Source organism: Rutidosis leptorrhynchoides, chromosome 2 (assembly GCF_046630445.1).
Source record: "Rutidosis leptorrhynchoides isolate AG116_Rl617_1_P2 chromosome 2, CSIRO_AGI_Rlap_v1, whole genome shotgun sequence".
In the NCBI taxonomy this organism is placed as follows: Eukaryota; Viridiplantae; Streptophyta; class Magnoliopsida; order Asterales; family Asteraceae; genus Rutidosis; species Rutidosis leptorrhynchoides.
This window is the reverse complement of record NC_092334.1, coordinates 433,885,278-433,891,267: the sequence shown is the minus strand read 5'-3', so window position 1 is coordinate 433,891,267 and position 5,990 is coordinate 433,885,278.

Here is a 5,990-nt window from a genome sequence, read left to right as displayed (position 1 = left end):
ACTTAAAACATCAAAATATATTAAAAGTGTTGTAAATATATTTTGAACATACTTTGATATATATGTATATATTGTTATAGGTTCGTGAATCGACCAGTGGCCAAGTCTTACTTCCCGACGAAGTAAAAATCTGTGAAGGTGAGTTATAGTCCCACTTTTAAAATCTAATATTTTTGGGATGAGAATACATGCAGGTTTTATAAATGATTTACAAAATAGACACAAGTACGTGAAACTACATTCTATGGTTGAATTATCGAAATCGAATATGCCCCTTTTTATTAAGTCTGGTAATCTAAGAATTAGGGAACATACACCCTAATTGACGCGAATCCTAAAGATAGATCTATTAGGCCTAACAAACCCCATCCAAAGTACCGGATGCTTTAGTACTTCGAAATTTATATCATATCCGAAGGGTGTCCCGGAATGATGGGGATATTCTTATATATGCATCTTGTTAATGTCGGTTACCAGGTGTTCACCATATGAATGATTTTTATCTCTATGTATGGGATGTGTATTGAAATATGAAATCTTATGGTCTATTGTTACGATTTGATATATATGGGTTAAACCTATAACTCACCAACATTTTTGTTGACGTTTAAAGCATGTTTATTCTCAGGTGAATATTAAGAGCTTCCGCTGTTGCATACTAAAATAAGGACTAGATTTGGAGTCCATGTTTGTATGATATTGTGTAAAAACTGCATTCAAGAAACTGATTTCGATGTAACATATTTGTATTGTAAACCATTATGTAATGGTCGTGTGTAAACAGGATATTTTAGATTATCATTATTTGATAATCTACGTAAAGCTTTTTAAACCTTTATTTATGAAATAAAGGTTATGGTTTGTTTTAAAAATGAATGCAATCTTTGAAAAACGTCTCATATAGAGGTCAAAACCTCGCAACGAAATCAATTAATATGGAACGGTTTTAATCAATAAGAATGGGACATTTCAGTTGGTATCAGAGCAACTAAAATGTCCCGTTCTTATTGATTAACAACGTTCCATATTAATTGATTTCGTTGCGAGGTTTTGACCTCTATATGAGACGTTTTTCAAAGACTGCATTCATTTTAAAACAAACCATAACCTTTATTTCATCAATAAAGGTTTAAAAAGCTTTACGTAGATTATCAAATAATGATAATCTAAAATATCCTGTTTACACACGACCATTACATAATGGTTTACAATACAAATATGTTACAACAAAATAAGTTTCTTGAATGCAGTTTTTACACAATATCATACAAGCATGGACTCCAAATCTCGTCCTTATTTAAGTATGCGACAGCGGAAGCTCTTAATAATCACCTGAGAATAAACATGCTTAAAACGTCAACAAAAATGTTGGTGAGTTATAGGTTTAACCTATATATATCAAATCATAATAATAGACCACAAGATTTCATATTTCAATACACATCCCATACATAGAGATAAAAATCATTCATATGGTGAACACCTGGTAACCGACATTAACAAGATGCATATATAAGAATATCCCCATCATTCCGGGACACCCTTCGGATATGATATAAATTTCGAAGTACTAAAGCATCCGGTACTTTGGATGGGGTTTGTTAAGCCCAATAGATCTATCTTTAGGATTCGCGTCAATTAGGGTGTGTGTTCCCTAATTCTTAGATTACCAGACTTAATAACAAGGGGCATATTCGATTTCGATAATTCAACCATAGAATGTAGTTTCACGTACTTGCTTCTATTTTGTAAATCATTTATAAAACCTGCATGTATTCTCATCCCAAAAATATTAGATTTTAAAAGTGGGACTATAACTCACTTTCACAGATTTTTACTTCGTCGGGAAGTAAGACTTGGCCACTGGTTGATTCACGAACCTATAACAATATATACATATATATCAAAGTATGTTCAAAATATATTTACAACACTTTTAATATATTTTGATGTTTTAAGTTTATTAAGTCAGCTGTCCTCGTTAGTAACCTACAACTAGTTGTCCACAGTTAGATGTACAGAAATAAATCGATAAATATTATCTTGAATCAATCCACGACCCAGTGTATACGTATCTCAGTATTGATCACAACTCAAACTATATATATTTTGGAATCAACCTCAACCCTGTATAGCTAACTCCAACATTCACATATAGAGTGTCTATGGTTGTTCCAAAATATATATAGATGTGTCGACATGATAGGTCGAAACATTGTATACGTGTCTATGGTATCTCAAGATTACATAATATACAATACAAGTTGATTAAGTTATGGTTGGAATAGATTTGTTACAAATTTTCACGTAGCTAAAATGAGAAAAATTATCCAATCTTGTTTTACCCATAACTTCTTCATTTTAAATCCGTTTTGAGTGAATCAAATTGCTATGGTTTCATATTGAACTCTATTTTATGAATCTAAACAGAAAAAGTATAGGTTTATAGTCGGAAAAATAAGTTACAAGTCTTTTTTGTAAAGGTAGTCATTTCAGTCGAAAGAACGACGTCTAGATGACCATTTTAGAAAACATACTTCCACTTTTAGTTTAACCATAATTTTTGGATATAGTTTCATGTTCATAATAAAAATAATTTTCTAAGAATAACAACTTTTAAATCAAAGTTTATCATAGTTTTTAATTAACTAACCCAAAACAGACCGCGGTGTTACTACGACGGCGTAAATCCGGTTTTACGGTGTTTTTCGTGTTTCCAGGTTTTAAATCATTAAGTTAGCATATCATATAGATATAGAACATGTGTTTAGTTGATTTTAAAAGTCAAGTTAGAAGGATTAACTTTTGTTTGCGAACAAGTTTAGAATTAACTAAACTATGTTCTAGTGATTACAAGTTTAAACCTCCGAATAAGATAGCTTTATATGTATGAATTGAATGATGTTATGAACATCATTACTACCTTAAGTTCCTTGGATAAACCTACTGGAAAAGAGAAAAATGGATCTAGCTTCAATGGATCCTTGGATGGCTCGAAGTTCTTGAAGCAGAATCATGACACGAAAACAAGTTCAAGTAAGATCATCACTTGAAATAAGATTGTTATAGTTATAGAAATTGAACCAAAGTTTGAATATGATTATTACCTTGTATTAGAATGATAACCTACTGTAAGAAACAAAGATTTCTTGAGGTTGGATGATCACCTTACAAGATTGGAAGTGAGCTAGCAAACTTGAAAGTATTCTTGATTTTATGAAACTAGAACTTTTGGAATTTATGAAGAACACTTAGAACTTGAAGATAGAACTTGAGAGAGATCAATTAGATGAAGAAAATTGAAGAATGAAAGTGTTTTTAGGTGTTTTTGGTCGTTGGTGTATGGATTAGATATAAAGGATATGTAATTTTGTTTTCATGTAAATAAGTCATGAATGATTACTCATATTTTTGTAATTTTATGAGATATTTCATGCTAGTTGCCAAATGATGGTTCCCACATGTGTTAGGTGACTCACATGGGCTGCTAAGAGCTGATCATTGGAGTGTATATACCAATAGTACATACATCTAAAAGCTGTGTATTGTACGAGTACGAATACGGGTGCATACGAGTAGAATTGTTGATGAAACTGAACGAGGATGTAATTGTAAGCATTTTTGTTAAGTAGAAGTATTTTGATAAGTGTCTTGAAGTCTTTCAAAAGTGTATGAATACATATTATATCAAATCGTAACAATAGACCACAAGATTTCATATTTCAATACACATCCCATACATAGAGATAAAAATCATTCATATGGTGAACACCTGGTAACCGACATTAACAAGATGCATATATAAGAATATCCCCATCATTCCGGGACACCCTTCGGATATGATATAAATTTCGAAGTACTAAAGCATCCGGTACTTTGGATGGGGTTTGTTAGGCCCAATAGATCTATCTTTAGGATTCGCGTCAATTAGGGTGTCTGTTCCCTAATTCTTAGATTACCAGACTTAATAACAAGGGGCATATTCGATTTCGATAATTCAACCATAGAATGTAGTTTCACGTACTTGTGTCTATTTTGTAAATCATTTATAAAACCTGCATGTATTCTCATCCCAAAAATATTAGATTTTAAAAGTGGGACTATAACTCACCAACTTTTTTGTTGACGTTTAAAGCATGTTTATTCTCAGGTGAATATTAAGAGCTTCCGCTGTTGCATACTAAAATAAGGACTAGATTTGGAGTCCATGTTTGTATGATATTGTGTAAAAACTGCATTCAAGAAACTGATTTCGATGTAACATATTTGTATTGTAAACCATTATGTAATGGTCGTGTGTAAACAGGATATTTTAGATTATCATTATTTGATAATCTACGTAAAGCTTTTTAAACCTTTATTTATGAAATAAAGGTTATGGTTTGTTTTAAAAATGAATGCAATCTTTGAAAAACGTCTCATATAGAGGTCAAAACCTCGCAACGAAATCAATTAATATGGAACGTTTTTAATCAATAAGAACGGGACATTTCAGTCCCAAAAATATTAGATTTTAAAAGTGGGACTATAACTCACTTTCACAGATTTTTACTTCGTCGGGAAGTAAGATTTGGCCACTGGTTGATTCACGAACCTATAACAATATATACATATATATCAAAGTATGTTCAAAATATATTTACAACACTTTTAATATATTTTGATGTTTTAAGTTTATTAAGTCAGCTGTCCTCGTTAGTAACCTACAACTAGTTGTCCACAGTTAGATGTACAGAAATAAATCGATAAATATTATCTTGAATCAATCCACGACCCAGTGTATACGTATCTCAGTATTGATCACAACTCAAACTATATATATTTTGGAATCAACCTCAACCCTGTATAGCTAACTCCAACATTCACATATAGAGTGTCTATGGTTGTTCCGAAATATATATAGATGTGTCGACATGATAGGTCGAAACATTGTATACGTGTCTATGGTATCTCAAGATTACATAATATACAATACAAGTTGATTAAGTTATGGTTGGAATAGATTTGTTACAAATTTTCACGTAGCTAAAATGAGAAAAATTATCCAATCTTGTTTTACCCATAACTTCTTCATTTTAAATCCGTTTTGAGTGAATCAAATTGCTATGGTTTCATATTGAACTCTATTTTATGAATCTAAACAGAAAAAGTATAGGTTTATAGTCGGAAAAATAAGTTACAAGTCATTTTTGTAAAGGTAGTCATTTCAGTCGAAAGAACGACGTCTAGATGACCATTTTAGAAAACTTACTTCCACTTTGAGTTTAACCATAATTTTTGGATATAGTTTCATGTTCATAATAAAAATAATTTTCTCAGAATAACAACTTTTAAATCAAAGTTTATCATAGTTTTTAATTAACTAACCCAAAACAGCCCGCGGTGTTACTACGACGGCGTAAATCCGGTTTTACGGTGTTTTTCGTGTTTCCAGGTTTTAAATCATTAAGTTAGCATATCATATAGATATAGAACATGTGTTTAGTTGATTTTAAAAGTCAAGTTAGAAGGATTAACTTTTGTTTGCGAACAAGTTTAGAATTAACTAAACTATGTTCTAGTGATTACAAGTTTAAACCTCCGAATAAGATAGCTTTATATGTATGAATTGAATGATGTTATGAACATCATTACTATCTTAAGTTCCTTGGATAAACCTACTAGAAAAGAGAAAAATGGATCTAGCTTCAATGGATCCTTGGATGGCTCGAAGTTCTTGAAGCAGAATCATGACACGAAAACAAGTTCAAGTAAGATCATCACTTGAAATAAGATTGTTATAGTTATAGAAATTGAACCAAAGTTTGAATATGATTATTACCTTGTATTAGAATGATAACCTACTGTAAGAAACAAAGATTTCTTGAGGTTGGATGATCACCTTACAAGATTGGAAGTGAGCTAGCAAACTTGAAAGTATTCTTGATTTTATGAAACTAGAACTTTTGGAATTTATGAAGAACACTTAGAACTTGAAGATAGAACTTGAG